This window comes from Sylvia atricapilla, chromosome 4 (assembly GCF_009819655.1).
Source record: "Sylvia atricapilla isolate bSylAtr1 chromosome 4, bSylAtr1.pri, whole genome shotgun sequence".
NCBI classification, from domain to species: Eukaryota; Metazoa; Chordata; class Aves; order Passeriformes; family Sylviidae; genus Sylvia; species Sylvia atricapilla.
Window position 1 is genome coordinate 67,426,719 of NC_089143.1, and position 12,194 is coordinate 67,438,912.

The following is a 12,194-nucleotide window of genomic DNA, read 5'->3' on the forward strand; positions in this document are numbered from 1 at the left end:
AGAAAATAACAGTGATAAAGAAGAAATTAATATAATTTCAGGGAGTTATCTCCGGCAGTCTCATAAGGTCATTTAAGAACTCCAGTAATCATGGTGAATGCCCTTCTCATGTGTGCTGATTGAGAGGTCAAAACTGGGATATTTTCACTTGTTTTTAGAGCTTCACAATGATTTGCTGAGCAGTATATATATATATGTATATATATATAATTTTTTTTTTTTTAAGAAGAAAGTACTTCACCAGAATGTGGCTTAGCAGAATATGAGAAATGGAAATTTATGTCTGGAGCACAGGAAAGGACTGACAGGAAGTGTGGAGAGAATGGAAATGCAGCGCCTTGGAGCGTCACCCCGACAGGAGAATCTCCTGTTGTCTCTGGCCAGCTCCCAGTTCATCCAGGAGACAAAGGAAGGCCTGGAGATGAAAGTCCAAACCCACCGTCACCCCCTCGCAGCAGGAGGAAGTTGTCAGACAACACCTAAGTGGTGTATAGCTCCGCATTGAGCCCAAAGCCTTTTGAAATGAGCAAACAGACTTTGATGTGGCAGCGTGGGATCTGCTCTCCATCGCCTCGGGGGGGATGCTCCAGGGGCAGGTGATCCCCTGGCAGCTCCATCGAGAGGCACAGGGAAGGATGGAGGATGGAGGGGTGGAGCCCAGCTTGGTGGATGGAGCAGCTCCTACCTTGAGCTCACGCTCAATGTTTTGCCCTCTGTTGCCTTGGGCAGAGGGAATGCAGAGGCAGACATGGGGTGGGGAGGGAAGAGGTACATCAGCCTCAGGAGGGGGATGAGCCAAGCTTTAACTTAGCCACTCCTGCTAATTCCTGTGCCTCCTGAAGCTCTGGCTTAGCACTGATGGTGTTTAACTTTCTGAGTAGGGAAAAGTGCTGTGAGCCTTTCCAAGGTAAATAAACCACAGCCACCTTGCACTGTGGGCGCGTGTCTTACCCAAAGCCTGTGGCTTCCTCCCTCACGGCTTCTTTCTGATACTTGGCCTTTTCCTTCTGCTCAAACCACAGAAATCCCCTGCAACCATCCCCCTACCTCCCATCTCAGCTGCTGTAGCGTCCCTGGAAACTTTGCAAAGACGCCAAATTCCCACTGAGGTCCCTTCCACCCACACCAAACAACTCTCACTCCTCCGCACCCTTCTGGGTGCTTGGCTCCTCCAGAGTCTCAGATAACACTGTGATCCACTTCCAAGGTTCCTGTTCTTGTCATTCTTGGACTCAAGGGAGACCCTCATGCCCCCTGTCTGTGAGCTGATGGGATCACTTCAGCCCCACCAGCATCTTCTCCAGTCCATCAGCCAAAGGACCCCCACCCTTCCCACCAGCTCCATTCCTGCCCTCCTCTGCTGCCTTTGTAGTCACTTCATGTCTCCATGGTCTCACTTATAATAATAATCCCAGTTCTAGGATGAATTAAATAAAAAATTAAATCCTTGATATTCAGCAAAATAATTAAATTCTGGACTTTTTAAGCAAAAAATCATGCCTTGTCTGCGGGATGACCAGACCTTGCCCCTGCCTGCTCCAGCCTCAGTACTGGAAGCATAGGGAAAGAGGGAGGCAGACAAGGAACATGGCTTATTCTGTGTCTCACTGCAGGAAAAGGGCTTTATACCCTTCATATGCAAACAAACACCTTCCTGAACTCCTCCCAAGCTTGGACATGTTAACACAGATCTATTACTTATAAACCAGTCTACCTTTCCCAAATGAGAGAAGCTGTTGTGTGTCGCTGCCAGGATTTTCACTTAAAAATGAGAGAGACAGAAAATTTCCACTGTTGTCCCTAGGTAATTTATTCAACAAATGTTTTGCATCATTTAATAATTCCTGTGCCAAGGCTGCTGCAGAAATTTCAGTTTTAGAGGAAGAAAATTGTTGGCTCCTTTCACAAGGCTTACTCAGAGTCTCTCACTGGTTCCAAACTGTAACTGTGAGTTATGCCATAGCTACAACCATTTCTGCTGAGTGTGCAACACAGGCCACTGCCCAATATCATGTACATATCTATAATTTTTTGTCTCCAGTGGAAAAAACTGAGGAAAAATCCAGACTGACCGAAACCCATGGCTGAAATCCCAGTTGCAGCAGGTGGAGCTAAAAATTTCCTCCCAGATTTCCACAATGCGTAAGAAGGTATTTTCCATGCTGGCAAAAATATGATTTTTCACATCTTGTATTTAAACCCTTAACTAAGAACCTGCAACTATATTCATACAACCATATACACTAATCTCTAGCTACCTTATTTTATGTGAATTGCTACTCAGATATTTTATGTCAGCCTGAACTGCAGTTGCCAAACCCCTCGCAGTTCATAATATCTTACCTCTGTCAAAAAGGAGAAAACCTGTAAGTATTTAAGGGCAGATTAGATGCAGCTTTGTAGAAGCTGATAAACGGACTTGGCCAGGACAGCTGTGAGCCATGGAAAGTCGAGTGGCTGCTCCAGCAATGAGCACATGCAAAGAAAACGTGGAGCAGAGCTGGAAACAGGATCCAGGTCCATGAATTCCTGCTGGTTTCACAGCCAGACACCTCTTCTCTACCTGTTGGAGATGATCTTGGCCATCCACGGCTTTGGAAATGTGCACACATGAGTAGGAATTTCCACGGCAAGTAGCTCATTCCCCCTGTGCGTCACAACAGTCTTGCAGATGCCCTGGAAGTGTTCAAGGCCAGGTTTGATGAGGTTTTGGACAATCTTGTCTTGTGGAAAGTGTCCCTGTCCAGGGCAGAGGGGTTGTAACTAGAGGATCTATAAGGCTTCTTTTAACCCAAACCATTCTATGGTTCAGACCTTTCTTTTCCCAAGGTTTTCCTTATACATCAGTCACTGCCTCCATTTCTTTCAAAAATCAACACCACTGATATCCCAATTAACACAGAAATTTAGAAGAACTCTATGTCCCATTCTGATCTCTTTCACCTCAGCCTCAAGCCAAGGGGGACCCAAAAATGTCATAGTGGCATTCTGGTCCGGAAAAGCCACCCTAAAAATTCAGCACCACACATATGGCATAATGACAGAGCAGGAAAAAGCAAAGAATTCTTTTTTTTAACCTTTGATGCATGGCAATTGAGGGTGGGGGGCTTAAAGGCTCCCTATAAAGAGGCATCAAAGGGGAGAAGGTGATAATCTCAGGGAAATAGCAAATTACACCCAAATCTCGGGAAGGCAATGCCTGTGGTTCTCCTGAAAGAAGGTTTCCTGTCAGAGTGCTCAGTGAAGGAATCTGAGTTAATCCATGGGAGCTGGGGTTTCCAGCAGCAGCCTGGGAGGTGAGGCAGGTGAGCACTTTACTGAGGGTGAACAGCCTCTAATAAGCCACGGTGCTAATAAGGAGAAAGCTCATTTCATCCACCATTAAATATCCATTAAGGACTTTAATTCTTGCCAGCTCACTTGCACAAAGCAGAGTCAATGGAGAGTTGTGTTTATTAAGTTTCACTAGCCATTTTCCCCAAAAAGGCCTTGTACCATAAAAGGGAAGAGAAAAGCCAGGGATCCAATAGATGCTGTGAAAAATAGTCCAGCTGGTTTCTGTACTGATAATTAAAGTGTTAATGGAAGTAGGCTTCCACTTAGGTTCCTTGGTCGCCTTAAGGAACCAAAATACTTCCCAGGTTTGTTTTAAAAAGCAGGAATGGCTGAGTTTTCAGTGTTCCCCATGAAATGCAGCATTCACCAACTTCCTCAACATGCTCCTAAGGGTAGCTATTGGTAAAAAAAGAACATAAAGAATGATGGGTTTAAGCCCTCAGAAAGACATTAAATAGTGATTGTATCTTTAGTTAATTTTCTTTTAAAAAAATTAAAAAGCTAATTATTTTCTCCTTTAAAATACAATTAGGAACTAAAAATTTCCACACCCTGTGATTTTTTAAATGCCCTTTTACCTGCAATATAAAAGAGCTCTGTCAAACCTAGAGAGGAATGGCTGGCCCCTGTGCAGGGATGTGCAGGGATGCAGGGATAGGGTGGGAAGGAGACATCCTCCTTCCAGTCAAGAAGCAGTTTTCTCCATTTTGTTACACAGTTGTGTGTCTTATTTTTCAGAGGGAAGGAAGCCACTTCACACATTTGTGCATGATCTGTCCTTAGGCTGTTTATTTCTGCTCAGATTCAAGAAGAAGGAAAAGGGACACGCAGTCTTATTCCTAAGTAAGCAGGTTTAAGGGAGTTGTGATCAGATAACTCTAGGGTCTTATGGAAAATGAAACCTCTCAGACATTTCAGATTTGTCTCCTGCTGATTTTGGAAAACATTCTTTACTCAAAATTAGATCCTGTATCTTTAATTCATATTTTCTGCCTTTACATCAAACCCAACTAATAGGGTTTCTGAAAACATTTGAAAATATTGGTTCTGCTACACTTTCTTCTTCTTTTGATCAAAAAGCATGACAAACAATTCATCTACAATAGCTTTCATTTAACTGCTGGCTCTACATATCAGAATACTTCACTGCTTCCAGCAGTTACCAGTTTAGCAAACTATTTTTCCCCCTAAGGGAGAAAGTCTTGCTAACCTCAACTAAATATCTGGACTTACAGGTTGTTAGGAGTACTGTATCAGATTTATTTTTATAGCTCTAGAAGAGATCATGGCTGCTTCTCAGAACAAACTCAGCATTAGAGCCTCAGCTCTGGAGGGTCTGGAATTCAAAGCATGGAAGTTGGAAAGAAAACAGGTTTCTTTGGTGGAGGAGAAATCCTACAGACCACTACATGACTCCTGGGAGTGTGATAAGGGGTATTTGCCACATGGAATAATTTCTTTTGTGACAGAGCTGATCGAAAGTTTTCTAACTGCACTTTCTTAAAACAAACAAACAAAAACCCCAATGAAACAAGGCACTTATAATATTCTGAATCGTGATGAAAAACAACCTTGAAACATAGAAACTTCCCAAGTTCCATCGTATCAGTATTGTGGTTCCCCATGCACATCCAGTGGTTTTTTTATAGTGCAAAAAATTAGATTTCTGAATACAGACGCTAAAATGAAAATGCCACTTAGCTTTTCATGCAAGGCTAAATGCCTCCTGAATATTAAACCTTTGGACTTTTCGGAGGAAAAAAAATCTGCTTTTCTCAAAATACTTCAAAAAGAGGCAAAAAGGTGGGGGGAGCTCTTTTCCCTGCTTTTACAAAGCATTATGCAGGAACCTAAACTGACTTCAGATTTAGGAAAAAAAAAAAAAAAAAAAAAAAAAAAAAAAAAAAAAAAAAAAAAAAAAAAAAGAAAGGGTTAAGGAGACTGGTGCATTCCAGCACTAGCAAAGGTGTGTGAAAGGAAACAGGAGAACACAAGAACAGTGGCTGTTTTTTGTCTGTTTGCCTGCTTTTCACAGTTCCAAAGCCTCCTGAAGGAAGATGTCAAAGGCTTTTGAGTTGCGCTGATTCCATGGGAGTGGAGGATTCTCAGCTCCCCGAGGAAAGGCTCGGTAATTACCATCACTGCTGTGATCAGGGTATTGATCTGCAGTGAAACAGCACAGCATCAGCATATGGGAGTGCTTCTTTTATCCCCAGGATGGAGGCTTGGGGAGTTCATCTTCCTGTGAGAGTACCTCCTCTATTTTTTCCTGCAAACCATTAAGAGTATTGACAAACTAGTGAGATTTTATCAGAAAGGGTTGTCTTGGGTTTGGGGCTTTTTTAATATTAAATATTCCAGGGATGCATTGATTTTTATTTTTCAGGGAAAAAGATTCTGCTAACAAAAAACTATAATCAAACAACCAATTCCAATTACCTTATTAAAAAACCCCTAAAACTTATGAGAATGCCAAATAATCTAGTTTTGTGCAACCTTTTGGCTACTTTTTAATATTTAACACAGGCTCCTTTCAAGATAGGTCTAATGCTTGCTAGAAAATTAAACTGCAAGGGGTAAATTCTCCTTTCATTGATATGCCAACCCCCCAACAGATATAAGAATAGGCTCTGTTTGTTCCCTTCTTAGGCACATGGGTCTGAATCCTACAACTAGTGTTGCTCTTTTATATTCTGCATCCATTTGCTTTTTGCTCCTGGCAGATAAGCTGAGCGCTATTAATATGAATTTCCTTGCATAAATATGTTAATATGCTATGGCTGAATGCAGATAAGTAAGGAGCTGGAATTAAAAAAAAAAAGTCCTCTCCCCATCCAGATTTTCAGCCATGCTCTGAATTTTTTGCTGTCTCTTTCCCAAGCACTTTAACATTTCAACTTTCCAAAAAGACAAAAGAAATAAAAATGACCCTTGAAGAAAAGCCAGAAAGAGCACAAAATGAGGAAGAAAAGGCCCACCTGCAGCAGAACTGGAGCCAGTATCATCTGTGCAGTGCAGCCATCACAAACTTCCTTTCTGGAGCAGTACTGAGCCCAGGTGTTATTACTCCACTGGGTGCTGTCTGCATTTGAGTAACTCTTTCTCCTTCAAAATCACATTTTTCAGCAGTGTCACTTCTCTATTGCTCTTCTGTGAGTTTAATGCTGTGATTTTTTTTTTCATACATTAAGTTATTTTATTCATACATTCATAGTTATGTACATGATTACCTAGGAAAATTCAAGGAGAAGTAGACACAGTTCGAAATTCCTAAAGAAAACAAACAACAAGCAGATCAAAAAGTTAGGATTTATTTTCAGGGAAATATGCTCAATATCTGAATCTTAGTTACTGTTACTTGAGGAGAATACTATGGGTTTTTTGATGTAAATTCCCTTAATCTACCTCCATTTCCAAAAAATATCAGATGTACCTATATAAAGAATAAGACACCTTAACATTCTAATAGGCATTTGAAACAACCTTTGAATCAGTTAATTAGATTGCATGCAACATGGTAATGAGGTCACAGAAACTAATTTGATGACCTTTGTTATAAATAGCTATTAATTAATGTATAATTAATCTTCATATTCATAGGAGACATTGCATGCGACTTGTACATGAAAACAAAATTAGAAAACATCATATTCATGTTATATGTGATTGTTGATGAAATGCTTATCATATTTAAATCATTCCCAAATTATCATGCAGATAAGCAATGAAGGTAATCAGATAACAACGATTTGCTCAGCGTTAGAGTTTGTTCAGTGTGTGACGACAAGCTAAATCATTAAGCAGCTGTTTGAACATGAGGCAGACTCACCAACACTTCCTAAAATAGCATCCCTTGCTTACAAAACCAGGATCCTACTTCTGATAAAGCCTGGATTTCATAAAGGAGAAAAGAAGAAATAACCACAAGCAAGGACAATACCAGGATTATCAGAGATGATGCATAATGTGGTTTTTTCCCTCCACTTTTTTTGGCTAAAGCGCAGGGAAAAAAGCTTCATTTCACAGTTAATTTATCTGCGAAACCTTTCTCCAAGCTTTGGTGGCAACACTGAAAATAGATAAATTGCCCTGTACTCATCTCCATGCCCTCAATCCCTCCTCCCCTGGCACAGTGGGAAGAACAAATATTAGCAGAGCTTAATGGTCAGGTCAGTTGCAAGCTCTGAAAGTGTGGATTTAAAATGTGGGATGAATTCAGCAAAATGACTTTAAAGGTGTTACATCTTGTCCAATGTTATTAATGGAGGAATGACCTACTTTATTGCTCCATAGCTGAGGGGATAACTCATTAATGAGCAATATTACATAAGGACTTAATATGGGGAGCTACTGAGCTAAATTCTAGGGGTCTGTTGGTGCTCCTATGTAAGATTTATCTTAGACAGTAGCAAATCCTGTCCTAAGAAATCCACCCATGGAGTATGGCTGCACTGTCAAGCCCTTCATTTCCAATTTTTTGGCATAAGCTCCAGAAAAAAATCATTCCCAGATCACCATAACCCAAGTGATCATTTCTGCATGATCATAAGAAATTATTTTTAAAAATTCTAAACTCTGAGACTTGATCACTTCTAGGAAATGGCTGTAAAAATAGCGCCTTATTGTTTCCAAATGATTTCCAGATCAAAACTGTTCAATTTTCAAATTTAAAGCTTCAGTCTGCAAGCATTAATAAGTAGCAGTTTTCTTCTTGTCAATAGCTGTATTGAACTCATGTTCTGAGTTCAGAAAATGAAACCACGTCCCCTCAGTGTCACAAACTCTCAAGCTGCGGGTTGGATTGTTCCCTGTCTCACATTACACCAATTACAGAGCTGGACTTTCATTAGCACTAGGGCTAATTAAAAGACATGGGATCCAAACTGTTCTGACACAACATTGGCTACTGGACAAAATTAATATTTTTGTGAGAATGCTTTCAAGAGAGCATTCTTTCTCCAAAACAAATGCTCCCCTTTTGTCTTCCCCCCACCCCCCCCCCAATTTTTTGGGCATGCACAGGCACACACCCTCATAACTTGGAGGCAGAGATGCCACCACATATTTCTTGTCCCATTTGCATCGAAATCCCTGTGCCATTTCCATTTCCTGCATAAAAATATCTACCAAATGAGAGGGGAGATAAGGATGCTTCACAGGAAACAACACCCAGGCAGAAATCCAGAGACTAAAAATGAAATAAATTAAGAATTAGCAGACTCCTGTTCTTCATTTCCCATAAAATACTGACACAGCTTTCCGCGTCTATTTTTTGGGATAACTGAAAGCATTTGGGTTGCTGAGAAGTTAAATATTTATTTTTCAAGTGCCCCTCTGTTAGTGATTAGATATCTTGCAATATTTTACTGTAACTGGTAAATCAGATGAAAAAAGGATTTACTGAAGCATAACTATTGCCCTGGAAAGCAGAAATACAAAATTGCTTTTAAATAGTGTCGGGTTCTCTGATCTCCTAAAGAAAAAACTGAAAACAGAGTAGAAATTTAAAATGCTGAGTTTGCAGTCAAGATTAACGTTTGGTAATGTCCCTTCAGCTTATGTTGAACATTTCTTTTTTAAAAAATTCCTTAACGTTTATTGCAATATAAAATATCATTTTCCTTTGGTTTTGAATAGAAGTAACAATGAGACCAATAAAGCCAGGTCTATTGCTAGTCCACTGCCAACACAGGTAGAATGCATATATTTGAAGGGAGTACATTAAACTTGGATGTGGGCTAGGATTTTCTCTCTTTGAGCTTCCTGGATGAAAGGCACTGTATGGTTAATAAGTCTTGGGACTCTGATCTATTCTTAATACTCCTGGAAGAGCAGACATGTTTGGAAACTCCATTGCTGATTTTAATAAGAGGGAATCCAAAAGTTCCCACTAAGGCCACACTCTTGGCTGGTGAAGGCAGGATTGCCCACAGATTGTTACAGCCGGCATGTTAAATTCAGCCTATGATTTATTTCAGAGCTACCTGTAAAGCAGGTGGATAGGAAAGGACAATGATGGGAAATCCTGGTTCATTCCTGTCTTCTCAGTAACAGGCTGAGTGTGAAGATTATGGGAATGAGAGGAAAAGTGGAGGATTCTTCCAGTAATTCTCTTATTTACACAGTGAGTCTCAAGTCCAGTGTCTCATGGTGCAGTCTCAGCTCTCACTCATCCCTTACCTGCTCTTTATTTATTCAGTTCCTGAAGTTAATTTTCTTATTAATGTGAACAGTTACAATTTAGAAAGTGTAATTTAATCTGCATCTGTTCCTCTTCACAGTCCCCAGTGCTGGAGAGAGAAACAAAGACCTACCGTATGCACTGTTGATTCTGTATTAAATAACCTGCTGTATGACTCTAGTGCTAAAACTTTGCTTTTGTGCTGTAGGATTTTAATGATTAATAACCAAGTGGCACTCTGGAGGATAGCACCAACTTAGGTTGCCATAGCCAACACACAAACAGAGGGACATATGAATATAATTTATTATAATAAAGCAGTTATAATAACCTGCAGCCACCCTGAAGGATGAGAAGGATAAGAGAAGGGAGAGGAAAATTTTCCTTTGGTGGATGGATACAAGGAAGACAGCCACATGTTTTTTGTCCATAATCCCATAAGTACTGTGAAGATGCTTTCCTAAAAGCAGTGTCCTCTGGTACCCTGCTCCAGTGGCCAGGCACCCAAAGGTTGCAGGGTAAAGTGGCATTTTGGAATAGTGCTCTGAACCAGCATCAGATTGGATGGTTTGCTCCAGGCTGCAATTGCTGCAGTTAAATTATTTCACGAAAAATTACCCCCCAAAATGCAAACTGCTATTGCAAGCTTAACTGAATTTTGGAAATGGGAAAGCATGGATGCTCAGCCAGGCTTGGCATTGATCCTTCTCCAAGCAAGAAACAACAACAACAACAAAAATAAAATTAAAATAAAATAAAAAATTAAAAAAAAAATAAAAAAAAAAAAAAAAAAAAAAAAAAAAAAAAAAAAAAAAAACCAGAAACCAAACCTTCACTAAAGCGGGCATAATAAAGCAGATGCAGAACACTTAAAAAACTTTTCTGTATATTGATTTCATGGTCTAGAAACCCTTCTTTCATCATGAATCTCTTCCAGGAGGAGTCCCAAGCCTGCAATTTTTCCCCTTCCACATTGTGGTGTCTGGGATGCAGCCAGGGGATGCCAGAGCTGGACAAGCAAGGGAGCAGAGTCTTGGGATGCTGCATAGATAAAGCAGACTAGAATTCAGCTTTTATTCTGACACAGGTATCACCTTCCTTAAAAGCTTAAAAGGAAAAAAAAAATGCAAATATCACTAAATAATGCAGGTGCAAAGAGGAAAAAAGCTTATCTGCTCTTCTCCCACAATTTGTGTACTCAGCTTTCTTGAAAGTGTCTCCATAGTGTGGCATTTTTCACTGTTAGATATGTTGGTGTTACCATTTAATTCATTACCCAAGGGCCTGTAGTGTAAAATACAATTTTCCTACTTGGATTCCAACCATACCTGCCATGCATAATAAAAGCCACACATTCATTTTGCAAAAATAAATCGAATTCCTTTCGGGGGCACGCTTTTATAGATGGCTGAATCTGCAGTGCTTCTGATTAGACTAGAATAGAAATGGAAAAGGGGGAAAAGAAAGGAAAAAAAATTATCCCTGTGGATATTTGTTCACAGTGCTTCTGGGAAGGAGGATTGCCTGCTTCTTTAAATAGAGCGTTACTTGTTAGCCATGTGGAGCGCACGGCGAAGTGTGAGACAATCGTGCTGCTGTTACAGACCAGAGAGAAATGTGGGCATGCAGATACGTTCTGCCTCGTTAGCGTGCTCCAAAGCAGCTTTGTGCAGCTGCCACGAGGTTTCCCTCCTCTTTGCTGGCTGATTTCAAGAGCTGCCCCGGCTTGGTGGGTTCAGGAAGGACAAGGCTTCTGACCTGAGTACCGCAGCCCCTCTCTGAGCACCACCAATCCTGACCCTGCCACCAGTGTTGACACGGGTGACATGAACAGCTCAGTGTGACCTGCCAGCTGGGGTGCTCACCCTGGAAAAATTGCTCAGGGGATCCTGGCTGACAACCTCACTTCAAGCTCCTACAGATGGGTCTGACAGCACAAGTACTTGTGAGTTCCTCGCAAGCGCCGTCATTGCCTAGAGAGTTATTAATGTATATTAGTGATTAATGGTCAATGGTTTGACTCAATGCTCTTAGAGGTCTTTTCCAACCTTAATGACTCCATGACTGCATCATTTATTATATCACCATTTGTTTATTTTGCCCTGAAAGTGGCACTCGGCACCACTGTTGTGACAGGCACGTGGAGGAACCGTGCAGTTCTGCACTTAATTTCCACACAATTAAATGGAATCTGTGGTTGCCCAGCACCTCAGAGGAGCAGGCACTAATTGCCCAGCAGTGGATGGAGCACTGAGAAGCACTGAGAGCAGGAAAGTTAGCTATGATGCCACCCAGAAGATTAAGAAGTTGTCATGCTTGCTCACAGTAAATCATTAGCCAACGCGTTTTATAAAATAATAACATACATTGCTCCCTGCAGTCTGTGCCTGCTTCTTCATGAAATGTAACACAAGTCTGTAACAGGGAACAGAAATGAGAAGTGCAAAGTGAGGGATGGGAGCACTGCAGTCCCTCTGTACTTGGCCTGCCCAGTACAGCAGCTTGAGAGCATAGAAAATCAGCAGGCTCCATATAAAGCTGCATATGCATGACTCGAGGCCAAGAGAAACCCCATATGTATCTCTAATATCTGCTAAAGGCTGCCATTCCCTCTGCCAGCACTTAATGGGAACCTCTCTGGGGTCAAGCAGAGCATGACTTGCATTCCCTGGGTTTC

At 41.1% G+C, this 12,194-nt stretch overlaps 1 long non-coding RNA gene across 1 annotated transcript in view; it reads right to left on the reverse strand.

The window, feature by feature from the left end:
* LOC136360709 (uncharacterized) overlaps nt 1-10,351 on the reverse strand; it is a 436,491-nt gene extending 426,140 nt beyond the window's left edge. Inside the window, exon 1 of the long non-coding RNA XR_010743501.1 lies at nt 10,252-10,351. This is a non-coding gene — a long non-coding RNA (uncharacterized lncRNA). The remainder of the gene's footprint in view (nt 1-10,251) is intronic.
* Between the last annotated feature and the right edge of the window lie 1,843 nt (nt 10,352-12,194).